Here is a 17041-nt window from a genome sequence, read left to right as displayed (position 1 = left end):
CTTTGGGAATTTCTGGCTGAAGGATGGTGTTTGGAGAAACAGGGAAACACCCACTGTGGGAGAGTGCAAATGGAGCAATTTTGTAAATACTTCTGCTTTCTGTTTCTCAGTTGTGTCGCAGTTTTTGTTTCTCAGAGATTATTTTTAACCCAAACTGTAGTCATTTGAAATCTCATACACTCACAGGCCCTTATCAGATGAAAGTGCCCCACACCTGCCGAATCAGGACCATTGTCTGGCCTGTAGAGAAGGTAAACATTACTCTCCGAATTGTTTTTTAAAAGGAACCTTTTAGTGAGGCTGCTGACTCACTTCTTTTGGGCACACATTTAGGGTCTGCTAAATATCCATTTCTGCTTCAAGGTACAATCACTTTCTAAGAAACAAATAATTTATAGGCAGATTTTATATGATGAGAATCCATTAATGACTTTTAGGAGATACCTAAAGCTTTGAGGGCAAATTTTGTTGTCAGGGGGATAGATTATATGTGCATCTTGCTTCTATTAATACTTTTCTGGGCAGATTAACTGAATGAACTTCTATTTAACTTGGGTAGTAGTCTTAGCCAAGACAGTGCCTGATAATAATGACGACAGTAATAGTAACTAACATTGCTTCAGTGGCCACTGTCTGCCAGGCACTGTCCTAAGCATAACACTATACATGTGTTAACTCATTTAATACTCGCAAGAATTCAGTGAGGTAGCTGTTGTGTTTGGCACTTTATAAATTGGAAAGTATAGGCATTCTATAATAGTGAAGGCCAGAATCAATTATTGGTTCTGTGTTCATACCAATGAATAACAAAGCATATTTTACAGTACATTCTTTAAAAATTTGGAGCGGGCTTCCCTGGTGGTGCAGTGGTTGAGAATCTGCCTGCCAACGCAGGGGACACGGGTTCGAGCCCTGGTGTGGGAAGATCCCACATGCTGCGGAGCGACTAGGCCCGTGAGCCACAGCTACTGAGCCTGCGCGTCTGGAGCCTGTGCTCCGCAACAAGGGAGGCCGCGACAGTGAGAGGCCCGCGCACCTCGATGAAGAGTGGCCCCCGCTCGCTGCAACTAGAGAAAGCCCTCGCACAGAAATGAAGACCCAATACAGCCAAAAATAATAATAATAATAATAAAATAAATAAATTTATGGAAAAAAAACCCAATTTGGAGCAAGTACTAATTTTCATAAAATTCTGTGTACTATGTAGTACACAGCTGATTTTGCAATTAATTTTTTCTTCTTAAGGTATCTATCTTACATCTTATAACTTCTACTTTGGAATTTTTAGATGTCAGTAGATGCTGTAAAAATAGAATTTACTTACGTATTTATTCAACAGCTGGTTTCTGTGTTTGATGCTAGGAACACAAAGATGATTGAGGCGCAGTCCCTGTCCTCATAGACATGTCATCAAAGGGGGAAGAGGAATAATCACCCAAAGCTATCATTTCTGAAGCCATGACAGGGAAAGTGATTTCTTGCATTTTATTTTAAAAAGTCAAAGAGAAAAAGTCTCTAGCCTGCAGTGGGACAGGAAGCTGGGGAGAAACCACAGGTCTTAGATTTTTTTTTCTAGCTTTATTGAGATATTATTGACATATAACATATGTAAGTTTAAGGTGTACAATGTGATGATTTGCTATGTGTATATGTTATACATATAGTGAAACGATTGCCAAAATAAGGTTAGTTAACACCTCCATCCCCTCTCATAATTACCCTTTTTTATGTGTGGTGATAACATTTAAGATTGACCCTCTTAACAACTTTCAAGTATGTAATACAGTACTATTAATTATAGTCACCATGCTTTATCTTAGTTCCCCATCTTACAGCTAGAAATTTGTATCCTTTGGCCAACATCTCCCCAGTTTCCCAATCTCTCAGCCTTTGGCAGCCACCATTTTACTCTATTTCTACGAGTTTGGCTTTTTAAGATTCCACCTATAGGGCTTCCCTGGTGGCGCAGTGGTTGAGAGTCCGCCTGCCGATGCAGGGGACATGGGTTCGTGCCCTGGTCCGGGAAGATCTCACATGCCACAGAGCCGCTGGGCCTGTGAGTCATGGCCACTGAGCCTGAGCGTCCAGAGCCTGTGCTCTGCAGCGGGAGAGGCCACAGCAGTGAGAGGCCGGCATATCGCAAAAAAAAAAAAAAAAAGATTCCACCTATAAATGAGAACATGCAGTATTTGTCTTTCCCTGTCTGACTTATTTCACTTAGCATAATGCCCTCGAGGTCCATCAAATGACTCTTGAGGTGTTCTGCAGGCCTGGCTTGATTCCACCCAGAGCTGCCAGCCTCCGGCTGAAGCATGTGGCTGCTCCTGAATGCAGGCTTCTGACTGCTGGAGAGACGGGTCATCAGGGAGAGCAAACCACGTGCTGTGAAAGAATACCAGAGGCCCCTCAATGATCTCCTGAAGCGTCCTCTCCGGGGCAGGGGCAGGGGTACTTTTCGTAATACAGACGGAGAGACAAAAGCCGAGGCTGCAGGGGGGGAGTTCTCTTGTGATGAGCAGTGAGAGAGGCTGGCAATACACTTGCTCCTGATGGGCTTCCTGTGACACAGGGTTCGGGGTATTCTGCATGGGAAACACCGGGCCAGGGCCCTGTTACCCATGTTAGGCCCTGGCCTCAGAGCCCATGCTTCCTTGGTTGAATCAGCCTTTAAAGGAAAGCAAGTGGAAGGGGAAGGGGTATGGAGGGAGCATCTCCCTGGTAAATTCTGCACAGAGAGCCATTTTAAGTTGGTAGGTAGGGCTCCGAGCTCTTGGAAGAGCCAAATCTTGCAGCCAACCCAGGCCCTTACTGTCGCCTGAAACATGCCTCTCCCACCCCACAAATCCACCTTTCTGCTTTGTGTGCTGTGGTAATTAATTATGCATTCATCTGTTGGGTTGTACTTTTCAAAGATAGGATACTCCTTAGATAAAATGAAGCATTGAAAGGAATGTTGGGAGGTTCTTGTTTTTCAGTGTGTGTTGAGTGCCTCATATGTGCCAGGCATTCTAAGTACTTTTCATGTCCTTAACTCATTTAAGTAGCACCACAGCCCTGTAGGTGTGTGTTACTATCCCCACTTGACAGACGGGGAAACTGAATCTCAGAGAGGTTGAATGACTTGTCCAAAGCAAGACTCAAATCGGGAAGTCTGGTTTTGGAAGGCAGTGGTTTTGTTTCTGCCTCAGACAGGAATCTAGTTAAATCATTCTGAGAAGATGGAGATCTTTCTTTAAAAAAGTCATCTAGGTACACAGCTCTAATTAAACAAAGAAACAAAAAGCTCATCTTTACTAGTGTGGCTCTTATGTGATTATTTGTCTTTGGATATGACCCAGAGACTTGAGTCATTTTTGGCTCCTAGGTCTCTGGCCTGGGTGACTGGGTGATGGTGGTGAGAAGTGACCAGGGACTTAAGGAATTAACTTGCATGGTTTTTACCTCTAGGTCAGGAGTCTGACATGAATACAATGTGATATAATATAGTTCCAAATCAGAGGGGGCTGGAATGACTCAAGATAAGAATAGTAACCCCGTTCCTGCCTCTGCCCAACTCCCGAGCTTCAGTGACCCACCACCTTCCCCATCTGTGCTTACCTATCAGAATGTAAACTTACGTTTTTGTCTGTAATGTTTATTCCTGTTTCCCCAGTACTTGGCACATTAAAGGTACTCAGTATTTGTTGAACAGATGACTAAATGAATGAATAAATCTCACATGGCTAACCATTTTAGCTTTCTGGGTAGCAGCATGGGAGTTTATATCCTGTTATATATCCTATGGTAACGGCAATGACGGAAAGACACAGACACACTAATTCTGGTTTAGAAGAAACCTTTAGGAACTAACTGCAATATTACTCTGTCGACTGAAATAAAAATGCACAGTGTGAAAGCTGTGAGTTTCAGTTTTATTTGGGGACTTTCTGAGAACTATAGCCCGGGAGACAACCTCTCAGATAGCTCTCAGGAACCACTGTGAAGAGGTGGGGAGGTTAGTATGTGATTTTGGCGAAGGGGGTACATGCAACCAAGCACACGTCTTGGTAAGGGCTTGCCGATAGTCAGGAGGAACAGACATCTCAGTTTATGGTTTTAGTGCTTTTCCAAGTATGGGAAGATGAAAGAATCCAGGTTTATAAAAAGTTTCTCCTGAAAATATCTAACTATTTGAAGGCCTGTTCTGCCAGTTTTCCCAGAGCACAGAGCGCCTCTTTCCTGCTCTCCTCCCTGAACTCCTTTCAGGGTGTGTTAAAGATCAGCTGTGGGCTTCCCTGGTGGCACAGTGGTTGAGAGTCTGCCTGCCAATGCAGGGGACACGGGTTCGTGCCCCAGTCCGGGAGGATCCCACATGCCGCGGAGCCTGTGTGTCCGGAGTCTGTGCTCCACAACGGGGGAGGCCACAACAGTGAGAGGCCCATGTACTGGGGAAAAAAAAAAAAAAAAAAGTCAGCTGCTGCAGTGACTTAATCTGGATGGCATTCTTTAGTTGGCAACTCTGATGGAAGACTTTTAAAAAAAAAAGAAATACCAAAATATTGATTAGGTTTTATGCTTATTCTAAATCTTAGATGAGAATTATCTGCATCTGATAGGAAATGGATTTATTTGACTGTGGAATAAAGTAAAGAATATTAAATTTTATTTATTGCTACAGCTGTAGACCTTGCTAGAACCTCAGTTATGCCTCTCAGGGCTTTTTTAGATGATTGTATGATTACAAGAAGAGCTAATATTTATTAGACTTTACCTGTGTTCCAGGGTCGGTTCTAAGTGCTTTACATGTATTCACATTTATTCCTCACAACAGCCTCATGAAGTATGTACTATTATTATTCCCATTTTACAGATAAAGAAACTGAGGTATTGAAAGATTGCCCAAAATTACACAGGCAGTAAATGATAGATCCAAATTAAAACCTGGGTAGCTTAGCCCAAATCTGTTTCTTTATTCTTATACTCTAGTGTTTTTGATATTCAGAGTACTTTGAAAAATCTTGTTAAGCAAAGGAGAGCCTATTTCTTTGAGGAAAAAGAAAAAAAATCTTTTCTGCCACTCTTCCCCTCTCATATTATTCCCTCTGTCTGAAATGCACTCCTGTATAGTCTGGCTCTTCTAGAAAATATCTAAATATCTAGAGAATATTAAAAATTTTTTCAGGGACTTCCCTGGTGGTCCAGTGGGTAACACTCTGCACTTCCAACGCAGGGGGCCTGGGTTCAATCCCTGATCAGGGAACTACAATAGATTCCCACATGCTGCAACTAATTCACATGCTGTGACTAAAGGTCCCACATACCACAACTAAACAAAGATCCCACATGCTGCAACGAAGATCCTGCATGCTGCAATGAAGATCCCGCGTGCCGCAACTAAGACCTGGCACAGCCAAATAAATAAATAAATAAATATTTAAAAATATTTTTTTTCAACTCAATCAGGATAAAGCTGGTGTGATTTGAGGTGATTTCAACCTTTTTTCTTATTTGATTTCATAATTTTTCCACAATGACACCATAGTTCTTATAAACTTTATTTTAAAATTAGCATTTCAAATCAAAAGAAAATTTACAAGCAGCCGCACAGCACAGGGAGATCAGCTCAGTGCTTTGTGACCACTTAGAGGGGTGGGATAGGGAGGGTGGGAGGGAGATGCAAGAGGGAGGGGATATGGGATATATGTATACGTATAGCTGATTCACTTTGTTTTAAAGCAGAAACTCACACACCATTGTAAAGCAATTATACTCCAATAAAGATGTTAAAAAATACTAAAAAAAAAAAAGAAAGAAAACTTACAATAATCTAGTTTGACTAATACCAACCTAGTTTCAGTAGTATACACTCTGCTCTTCTGCGTCTCTGTTCTTCCCCCTTTACGTTGTTATTGTCACAGATACCCCTTTATACGTTGTGTGCCCAATAACATAGATTTGTCTTGTGTACTTGCCTTATAAGTAATATAGGAAAAAAGAGGAGTTATAAATCAAAAGTACAATAATGCTGGTTTTTATATTTACCTGTGTGGTTACCTTTACCAGTGCTCTTTATTTCTTCTTATGGCTCTGAGTTTCTTTTCATTTTAGTCTTTTATCATTTCTCAGGGAAGCTCTTGCTGGTAATGAACTCTTTTATCTTTCATTTATATAGACATAATTTCTCTTTCATTCTTGGAGGATAGTTTTGTCAGATGTAGAATTCTTGGTTGACTGTTTTTTCTTTCAGGACTTTTAAATATTATTCCACTGTTTTCTGGCCTCCATGATTTCTGATGACAAATCAGCTGTTAATTTATTGACACTCCCTTGTACATGAAGAGTCATTTCTCTATGCTCTTAAATTTTTCTCTATTTCTTTGGGTTTTGACATTTTGCCTATAATGTGTTTCCATGTGGATCTCTTTGACTTTATCTTTCTTGGAGTTTGTTGAGCTTCTTGCATGTATATATTCAGACTTAGGAACGTTTTGGCTGTTATTTCTTTAGATACCATTTCTGCTCCTTTCTCTTCTCCTTCTGGGATTTCCACAGTGCATATGTTGGTTTGCCTGATGGTGTCCCACAGCTCCCGTAGGCTCTGTTCACTTTTCTTCCTTCTTCCTGCTGCTCAGATTTGATCATTTCAATTTTTCCAGTCTTCAAGTTTGCGGATTCTTTTTTCTGCTTGTTCAAATTTGCTGTTGAATCCCTCTAGTGAATTTTTCATCTCAGTCATTTTACTTTTAACCTCCAGAATTGACTTCCTTTTTATAATTTTTATCTTTTTGTTGATATTTTCATTTTCATACCACATTTTTCTTATTTCTTTTAATGATTTGTTCATAGTTTCTTTTAGTTCATTGCATAGATTTTTAAAAATATGTAGTAGTATAACGTGGTAACTCTGGAAATCTCATTCTCCCACTCCTCAGGAATTGCTGATTTTTTCGTTGGTGTTGTTGAGGGCTGGCACTCTCCATTTGTGACTTTTCCACACTATTTTTTTGCAAATATGCATTTCTTGTTGTGTCTGCTCACTGAATTATCTTAGAGGTCAGTCAGTGGCCTGACAAAGATATCTTTAAATGTGTAGCTCCAAAAAGGAGGGATTGGGACTTCCTTGGTGGTCCAGTGGTTAAGACTCTGCGCTTCCACCGCAGGGGGCATGGGTTTGATCCCCAGTCAGGGAAGTTCCACATGCCACGTGGTGTGACCCCCCCCCCAAAAAAATGAGGGATTTTTTTGTGTGTATGTGTCTCTTAAAATTTTCCAGTGGATGCCACCAGTAGAAGCTGCTGGTGCTGAGAGGGCTAAAACCAAGGCAAGCATCTGTGTCAGTCCCTCAAGCACCACCAGGCCAACCAGAATGCATAACACCAAATTTTTAGAGGATGAGGTCCTCACTGCCCATCCTGGCACCAGCCTGCCATTCTAGGAATGTGAACTGCTCTCCCCACAGCTGTGACGGGCCTGAGGAATGGCTGGTAGCCAGTTTACCCACAGTGCTCACTTATGAAAGATCAGCAGCCTCTCTCTTCGTCAGGCACTCCCTGGGTTGTTGTAAGTGTCCAGTTAGGTTCCAGGCTTCCCAAATAATTGATTCTGATCACTTCTTCCACCTCAGTGTTGCTTGTGTGGAGGGAAGACCCCTAGAGCTTCCTGCTGTGCCATTTTGTATGACATCACTCCTGAAAGCCTTGTTTTAAATGGGGAAAACTTGGTCTTTGTAGCAGAAGGGGCATCTACAAGGAGAAGCACCAGACAGATGCTCCCTTCCTTCCTTATCTGTTGGGTACCCAGTGGGGTCCCTGCCCTCACGGAGCTCACTGGAGGGGACAAAAGGCAGGTAGAATGGAAAACTTACAATTCCACAGAAATGCCAAAAGTGCTGCAGTAGCAAGAGGGAGGAGATATGGGGATGTATGTATCTGTATAGCTGATTCACTTTGTTATACAGCAGAAACTGACACACCATTGTAAAGCAGTTATACTCCAGTAAAGATGTTAAAAAAAATTAAAAAGAAATAAAAGTGCTGCAGTAGAAGAAAAGACAAAATGCCCAGAGGACAGAGGAGGGGGAGGGCTTAGGGCTGTGGTAAAAATAAGGGGAAGCTTTTTTTTCCAGACATACCACAGTATTTTGTTAGCTGGAGGTCCAGACAAAGGGTAGTAAGTGCAGGTCCCCCACTCTCAGCTTCCTTTATTGCATGTCTTCTTGCTGCCCTCTGCTTCCTCACATCCTGTTCACGCCTGGATCTCACTCCTGTCACACTGTCTCCCTCACTGTCATTGAAACTGCTCTTTTCTTTTTTTCTGCTTCAGTGTCAGCATCTCAGAAGCCTTCCCTCACCAGCCTATTCAAAATGGCACATCTTTCTCTATCCTTTTACTTTGCTTTATTTTCATTCACAGCTGGGGCACTCTGTGGCCTTATATTTATGAATGGGCAAGTGATATTCATTTATTCAACTGATGCTGATTGAATACTACCACGTGCCAGGCACTGCTCTAGGCTTGGGAGACAAGTGGACAAGACAAAGTCCCTGATTTCATGGGGTCTACGTTCTAGTGTGGCGAGGCAGATGGAAACCAAATAAACAAGTAGGGTAATTTCTGGTAGTGATAAGTGTACAAGGAAAATAAAGTAAGGCATTGAGATAGAGTGACGGTTGGCTGGGGGAGAACCACTTACAAATGGGTGGTCAGGGAAGGCCTCTCTGTGAAGGTGATACTTGGACTGAGACTTCAATAATGAGAAAAAGCCAGCTGTTATGGGTTGAATTGTGCACCCTAAAAAAATCATATGTTGAAGTTCTACCCCCCAGTACCTCTGAATGTGACTTTATTTGGGAATAAGGTCGTTGCAGCTCTAACTAGTTGAGGCGAGATCATAATGGAGTGGAGTGGACCTCTATTCCAATGTGACTGGTATCCTCATAAAAAGCGGAAATTTGAACACAGACAACACACAGGGAGAAGGCCATTTGAAGGTGAAGGCAGAGATCTACAAGCCAAGGCATACCTGAGATTGCCAGCAAGTTACCAGAAGCTAGGAGGGAAGGATGAACAGATTCTCCTCTCTCAGCCCTCAGAAAGAACCAACCTTGCTGACATCTTGATCTTGAACTTCTAGCCTTCAGAACTATGAGACAATACATTTCTGTTGTTTAAATCACCCAGTTTGTGATACTTTGTTACAACAGCCCTAGGAAACTAATGTACCAGCTTTGGAAAGTTATGGTTCTGGGAATATAGTGTTTCCAGCAGAGGAAACAGCAAGTGCAAAGGCCCTGAGGTAGGGACTATATTAACCAGCTTGCTCACTGTATTGTAAGTGTTTGTTTCCTTATGTGCCCTGCTTCCTTAGACCGTGAATTCCTTTAGAACAAAGGCAGTGTCTTATTTGTCATTATTCCCCTGTGACTAGCACAGTACCTGACACAGGATGGGTGCTCAGAAGATGCACGTCTAATCTATGAACATATGTTCCTTTAGCTGTAAATCTACCTTATTGTTTAGGGTGTAGCTTATATTTCTTCAGTTCATCCTGATGATGTTAAATGCCTAGTTAAATTTATTCCTTGGGATTCTTCTGCTGCAAGTTATAGGGACTAATAGCTTAAATAACAAGGTAGAAATTAATTGACTCATTTATACAGGACTTAGAAAAGCAGGAATTAGCACATGCTTCAGGTACAGGTAGATCCAGGGACTCGTACATCCTATTCCATACCTCTTTCCATCTGTTCATCTCTCATTTTGGCCCCTGTCCAAGGTTGGCCCCTCTGCTGTAAGCACTTTTTTATGCCTCCGTATAGTGAGGTACAAGGGCCCTCACCACTTTGAAGTCATAACCTTGCAGCTCTCAGTCTGAGGATAAGGACAGTTTCTTCCTCGCTTCAGTAGAATAAATCTCAGAGGTGGACTCTGCCTGGTTATTTTGGGTCACATGTGCCCACTTTTGTGGCTGAGGGTAAGGTAGGGGGCAGATTCAACCCGTCCAGAGTCACATAGAGTCGGGGGAGAGGAGCAATTCCCAAAAGAATAACAACACACATCCATCTCTCTGAAATCAGGGAACGTGCATCAGGGAGAGTGTACCATAGTGGTTATGAGCACAGGCTCTGGAACTGCACTGCCTGGGTTCAAACCCTGACTCTGACACTTGCCAGCTGTTGGACCTTGGGCACGTTACTCTTTGTGCCTCAGTTTCCCCAGCTGTAAAGGGGAATAATGATGGTGCCCACTCAGAAGGTGTTGTGAGGATGAAGTGGGCAATCCACATAAAGCCCTTGGAACAATGTCTGGCACGTGGTAAGTGCAATCTATGTAAATGTTACTTCTTCTTGTTATAAAGTACTGCATTGGTAAGCGTAGAATAACTAGCTTTTTCCTGATTGATCTGTCCAGTAACCCTATTTAAGAAGGGAATAAAGCTGACACTGTCCTGAATGCTGAAGTCATCCTTTCAGATTCACCCTTTTTTCTAGATAGTGTCTTTTTCTTATCCTTCCTCTTTTCTTCCAGTTGGCTATCTCCCTCTGTGTTATTTTAGATCTGAACAGCTGGTTCATTTACCTATCAGCCAGTTCTTAACCCCTCAAGAATTATGCCTTTAAAACCGACATTCAGGGCTTCCCTGGTGGCACAGTGGTTGAGAGTCCGCCTGCCGGTGCAGGGGACACGGGTTCGTGCCCCGGTCTGGGAAGATCCCACATGCCACGGAGTGGCTGGGCCCGTGAGCCATGGCCGCTGGGCCTGCGTGTCCGGAGCCTGTGCTCCGCAACGGGAGAGGCCACAACAGCGAGAGGCCCGCGTACCGCAAAAAAAAAAAAAAAAAACCACACCGACATTCACATATTAGAACATTTAAGGTGGCCTGATTTGTAAGTGTTTACTAGAAAATGGATACATTGTCATTAGGCACAAACTGAAGAAGGGAATCTTTTACTGCAGCAGGTAGGACTTGAGTTTGGGATATATATGCCCTTCAAATTTTGAGACCCAAAGCCTTCAGATAAAGTCTAATAATAATAATAATAATAATAATAATAATAATAATAGTTATTATATATTGAGTGCTTCCTCTTTGCCAAGCACTGTGCTAAGTGTTTTATGTGGATTATCTCATTGATTCTTACAGAAGTCTTACTAGGTGGCTAACTTATCCTTTCACAGATGAGCAAACCAAGGATCTGGGAAGTTAAATAAGTTGGCAAAATCCTTCTAGATAGTAAAGCAGTGGACCTGTGACTTAGACCCTTAGGCTCTTTCATGCTAGTGTCTGAGCTTTGACTTTTTTACTTGGTGACATCATTTGCCATTATAGAATCATGGTGGGTGAAAGACAGATTTCAAATTTGAAAAGCCAAAAAAAAAAGAAAGAAAGAAAAATCAGACAGTACAACCTGCCAAAGATAAAAAAATCACATAGGCTGTTGATACGTAAAGACAGTTTCAAGATTACCATAGGAATCCTGGCATGATTAGTTCCCCAACTTAAAAAAAATGTATGTTAAAAATTAATTTACGTATAATTGAAACAATGTACTAATCCTAATTCAGATACTTTTTAAAAGTTATTTTAAAGATTTCATATTTCCTCTTTGTTTTTCGGGACTGTGAAGTTTAAATGAGACACCACAATATATGCTTCTCGTTAAATACTAAAAGGACCCAGGTTTTTAGACGAGAGGAAAAGAAACTAGTGTCTGAGACAGTATTTCATCATTTTCTTCCCTCTCACAGAGAAATGGCTACTGTGTGTGCTCCGGTGTACCCAAATGTAGGGGGAATAAAAAAACTTGTTTCCTCCGCCTTCCTATGTTTTCCAGCTGGGCCCTGTAAATTAGACCGACAAAAGACAGATTAATAAGAGATCAACAAAAGACAGATTAATAAGAGAAAAGCAAACAAAGTTTATTAACACGTGCATCATGCATACAAGGGAGCACTCAGAGATGAGTAACTGAAGGGATTATATAGCATTTTAACAGGAGAACAGTAAATTTCTAGAGAAGTGACAAGACAAAGGAAAAGGACCTTGTGCTTCTAGGGTAGGCAAATTGTGGGAAGCTAAATGTATAAGGAAACTAACGGCAGATAAGGGCTAGTTTTAGCAAAGATAGTTATATAGAGTTCTCCGGTGCCACCTCTGGGCTGATAAGGGTCTAGAGTGCCTCAGTGATTAACTTTTGTCCTTCCTGGTAGAGAGGAGGGGGTGGGGACACCTTTACACGTTTATGTCTTGCTCTTAGGCAAATAGGGGGAAGGCAGAGGATTTCTCTTGAATTTGCTTCTTCTCATTTGTCTTCAGCTCAAAATAATCCTTATGTTAAAGTAGCTTATTTTGGGGTGGGCTGTTCTGCTACTCTTCACAAGCTATGCATGGAGCATTAAAGATTAGATCATTTTTTTCCACAAAGAATGCCTACTATGTTCTAGGCAGTGTTCTAGGTGTTGGAGTTATGTCAATAAATAACACAATAAACCTTCCTCCCTCCCTGGAGCTTACATTCTGGTTGGGGAATATAGGCAGTAAAGAAATACATGAATAAAATATAAAATACATCAGATGGTGACGTTTTTTGTTTTTTTAATTTTTATTTATTTATTTTTGGCTGCATTGAGTCTTCGTTGCTGTGCGCAGGCTTTCTGTAGTTGTGGCGAACGGGGGCTGCTCTTCGTTGCGGTGCGCGGGCTTCTCTCTGTGGTGGCTTCTCCCGCTGCAGAGTACGGGCTCCAAGGTGTGCAGGCTTCAGTAGTTGTGGCGGGCAGGCTTAGTTGCTCCACAGCATGTGGGATCCTCCCAGACCAGGGCTCAAACCTGTGTCTCCTGCATTGGCAGGCGGACTCTTAACCACTGCGCCATCAGGGAAGCCCAGATGGTGAAGTTTTATGGAGAGAAATAAAGCAGGGTAGAGGGGAAGAGAGTGCTTTGAGGAGAAGGTTGCAATTTAGAATGCTCAGGGAAAGTGATATTTGAGCAAGTGTGTAAGAAAGGTGAGGGAGTGAGCCTGTGGGTACCCAGGGAAGTGTTCCAAGTAGAGGGAATAGTAAGTGCTTAAACTGGGCTGGCTAGAGTGGCCGGGCGTGGGGAAGACTAATTGGAGATGAAGGCAGAGAGATCATTGGAAATGAGTGATGATAAGAACCTGGAAGGACTTGTAAGTATTGTAAGGACTTTGGCTTTAACCCTCAGTGAAGTGGGAGTCAGAGAGGCCCTGGCCTGAGCACCGAGAAGGGTGTAGTGCCCATTCACTGCAGTGGGTCTTTACTAAGGGCAGAGTTAGGTGGGAAATAAGAGCTCATTTGGGGGGCATGAAATGCCCATTAGACATCCTAGCAGAGATGTTAAGTAGGCAGCTGGATGCAAAAGTCTGGAGTTCCAGGGTAGAGATACACGTTTGGGAGTCAGCAGCATGCAGATTGCATTTAAATCCGTGAAACCGGATGAGAGCACCCAGAGAATTAGTGTGGACAGAGAGGTCTGGGACTAAACCCTGAGGCACTGCACAAGTTGGGGAGGCGAGGATGGAGCAGCAAAGCAGGCTTGGAAGGAGCCTCACAATGAGGTAGAGGAAGATCTAGAAGAGAAGAGTATCTTGGAAGTCAAGTGAAGAAAAGGTTTCAAAGAGGAGAGTGTGTTGACTCTGTCAAATGCCGCTGGTCGCTCAGTCAGGATGACCAGAAATGGACCTCTGGCTCTAGTAATGGCCACTGGAGGTCATGAGTGCAATCGCATTGGAAGCTAGCTAACTGCTGATTAATGCCATCCGTCAGGACTTTGCTCTGCAAAGTGGGCTCAATTGTACACTCTGCAGCTTAGATTGACTTTTTTCTACTTTACCGAAAATGATTTCTCTACACCCGTGCTCATAGATGTGCAGTTTTAGAACTGAAGGATATTCTAGTCCAGCCGCCTCGTCTCATGTCTGTGGAGAGCAAGACTTGGACGGGTTAAGTGATGCCAGCAGGTTTGCTCATGGTAGGACCAGGACAACCCTGGGCTTCGAAGCACCAGGCCTGTTGTTTTGTCTGCCGCACCTGGCCTGCTCTGCCAAAGGTGCTGAAAGTCATAGAAGGTCAAATCTAGTGCGTGGAGAGAGTGGCTCCTTCCTCGACCCCCAAATTCTTACCTTTGTCTCTCTGATAAGCCAGGTGAGCATAGTGCTTCAGGATGCCGGGAGTTCTTCAAAAACTGAAGAAGCCCAGTTCTGCCACTCACTAGCTGTGTGACTTTGGGCAAGTTAATTCATCTCAGTGAGTCTCAGTTTCTTCATCTGCAAAATGTGGATAGTAATAACACCCTATTGAGTTGTGAGAATTAAAATGTTGCTTGCCTATAAAGTGCTTTGCACAGTGCCTGCCAGGACCTAATGAGTCTTCCATACATGGTGGTTCTTAAGATTATTAGGATATTGGAATTTTAGTTTCCAGGGCATTGCTCTTGTTAAAACCATCTCTAAAAAGATATTTAATTGATGGCATTGCCTGGGGTTTATTTATGAAACAGATTGAGTAGAGTTATACCCACAAATGTGTTCAAATTTTCTTAAAGACCAGATGTCTCTTTTTTTTTTCCCCATACTTGCTGCTACTGGGGGAAAAACTCCAGCAAAACAACTTAAAACAACGTACTGCGCACTCAGGGCAAATATATAATTTGTTCCCCTTTCATCAGCACTGAAGAAGTAGAACTCTCCGTTTCCAATTCCCCAGCTCGCCACCACTCATGCAGGAAGGTAGCAGCGAGAGGAGGCATCTGGACGGGTCAGGGTTATGGAAGAGCTTTCTTCCCAGGAGCTTAGTGTTGACAGGCCTTCAAGATGCTTAAGGGTTACTCTCACTATGTAGAACATCTTTGTGGTGTGCTGTTAGGAATAATGCAGATGTTTTCAAATGAATCTGCACCAACTAACTCTTCAAAATATACTCCAAAAATTAGTCGACAGAGCCAATTAAGTGGTATCGTGAGGTTATAGATTTGCCTTCCTCAAATCAGCATCTGCTTAAAATAATTATTGATGAGCCTAAACCTTTAGCAATAGCAGCAAAGCATTTCTTAATTCCAAACCTTCCTTTCTGTCTTTCTTTTTTGTCAGTGAACTGTTTTCCTGCCTCAGCATGTGTGTGTGTGTGTGCACACGTGTGCACATGCACGTGTGTGTATAGAGCAGAGCTTGAGGAAGAAGAGGGCAGGGAGCATAAAGGAAAAGTGTGAGTTACAGAATATTTTTCAGAATTGTTGCAATTGTATTTCCTTAAGCACATACATGGACTTGAACTCACTCCGAAGTGTTCTGGCCTGTATACTAGGATGAGACCTGATGTAGTGAATAGAAAAGACGAATGTGTTTAAATGGTAATTAATAGCATTATTTATTTACATTAATGCAGTAAATACTGGAATTCCAATTATGTGCCAGACACACCAATAAATAATAATTTATGCTAAGCTCTTTTAATTAGCTTCAATATTATGAAAATGGTAAAAAAAAATTCCATGTTACAAAAGTGCAGTAAAAAATGGGTTGCTTTTCCATGCCAGACCATCTCATCTGATTTTCTTGACTTTACTTCCTGAGAATTTCACTGCATATCTACTTATGTATGTAGCTTCTTATTCATCATCTTGTTATTTTTCAAATAAATGGGATACTTTTAAAGAGGGTTCCACCTCTTGCTTTTTTCATTCAGCAATCGCTCTTGTAAATATGTTAGGACCAACTGATTTACCCCAGTGGTTTTATTATAGTTGCATAGCATTCCACTGTATGGATGTACCATAATTTAATTTTCCAGTGTTCTAACTTATTTTAAGTGGATACATTACTTCTTGCACTGCAGAATTCTCTTTTAATGAGAATTATACAAAATAATGTCTCTGACTACTACCCTAGTGCTGGGACGTAAGAGATTCACAATAAATATTTATAGAATGGATTAATAGGTTTTGTTTATTCATGTCTTATGCATATTGTATTCCTTTATAGATAATGAAAAAATAAAATTCAACACTAAGATTTATCACATATTCCAAATTAATGGAGTCCATGTTAATGAGGTTTGTGTCCTATTATATGCATCCCTAGCACCTAATTTGCACGGTGACATACTCAGTAAAAGTGTCCGTGGTGATGTCCATCAGTGCCAAGGGGGAAATGGTAGCTCTCTACAGGTCAACAAACTCTGTGGCACATTTCATTCTGTCTGGCAGGTATTTTAATTCGAATGAATCACAGAGGCCTTAAACTCAGACAGTTCAAACTCTAGGAGTGTATGAACATTGGTCAGATTGTTCTCAGAGTTTTTCAAGCCTTTAGGGATCTGACTCTGAAAACCCAAGAGCCGTATTGGGGTAGGGAGCTTCCATTCCTATGGCAGAGACCCTCTGTGTCACACCTTGGTTCAGTAGACAGGTGGTCTGCTTCAAGGTCATTTGACAAAATAGGTGTTTTGGAAATCGATCAGTTGTGTCTTGTCGGTCAATCAGATATCACAGGTGCTTGGAGGGCTCATGGTGGGTAAGGTTCCGTGCTAGCTGCCATGGAGGTCAATGAGATGTATACAGTACAGGCCATGACCTGAGGAAGCTCTCCAGCTGCTTGGGGAGACATGACAACTACCCCCAGACAGTAAGCAATATGGTGTATTTTGTCAGTAAAGAGCAGAGGTCCTGGTGTCAGACGGCCTGGACTCATATCTCAAGCTGGACAAGCTGTGTGACCTTCGCACATTAGTTGATATCTTGTACCTCATTTTCCTCATCTGTAGAATGGAGATAATGATAGTACTTACATCATTGTGAGAATAAATGCCTTAGTACACGAAAGGTGTTTGAGCAGGGCCTGACACAGGAGTGCTTAGTAATTGTTAGTTGTTGTTACCATAACCTACAGCGCTGCAAAATGGAAAAGGAGATGATAATGGCTACTGTTTTATAGAAACTCCCTACTGTTTTATAGTAACTCACTGGGCTTATAAATGCCAGCCTCTGTGCTAGGTGCTTCACATTCAGTATCTCATCCAATCCTTAAAATACCTTATGAAGTAAGATGTT

Source organism: Mesoplodon mirus (assembly GCF_964341445.2).
Source record: "Mesoplodon mirus genome assembly, chromosome: 11".
Classification (NCBI taxonomy): Eukaryota; Metazoa; Chordata; class Mammalia; order Artiodactyla; family Ziphiidae; genus Mesoplodon; species Mesoplodon mirus.
Note: the sequence above shows the minus strand (reverse complement) of the source record.